Consider the following 664-nt stretch of genomic DNA (forward strand, 5'->3'; position numbering starts at 1 on the left):
GTAAATGTACATTTGCTAAATGCTATAGCATGAACGCTCTTCGAAAACATATGTTCGAAAGTGCTAAATGTTGCATTTTAAATGCAGCAAAAACTCTGCATAACACGCGAGTACCATAAGGTAGATAGTGTCTGCGTCAATCTACGTCTACGTTACGTCGTTGACTGTTTATAGGCTGTTTTTGCTTACGCGTAAAAGCACATTTAGCGCATTTAGCTCTAAATGCTACTCTAAATGTACATTTATCCATACAAAATTCGTCACCTAAATGCAACTAAATGCAACTCCATTTTTGCATTAAGGATCTAAATGCTAAAAGCAACCCTGTGATCTTCCAAAATTTCCACGATTCGAACATGGTTTAAAGAGAAAAAGTGGCAACATTGCTTATTCGAGTATACAGTTGCTAGCTGCGTTTCAGTGATCGCCGATCGAGATTTCTTTTATTTTGCATTACATATTTGGATAAAGAAAAGTTAAGCAAATTCAACATCGATTTGATGCTGATAGAAATCTGGATAAATTTGTGATCAACTCTGTTTGGTTTGTTTCCTAATTAAGTGAGGAAATTTTAATTGACAGCACCGACAAATGAATATATACACAAACAAACGTTCGGTTATGGTTAAAAAAATTCAAGTTTTTGTATTGAATTTTTGGTGTG

This window comes from Rhagoletis zephyria, unplaced genomic scaffold, assembly GCF_001687245.7.
Source record: "Rhagoletis zephyria isolate East Lansing unplaced genomic scaffold, Rhagoletis_zephyria_1.1 Rzeph_scaffold_02358, whole genome shotgun sequence".
Classification (NCBI taxonomy): Eukaryota; Metazoa; Arthropoda; class Insecta; order Diptera; family Tephritidae; genus Rhagoletis; species Rhagoletis zephyria.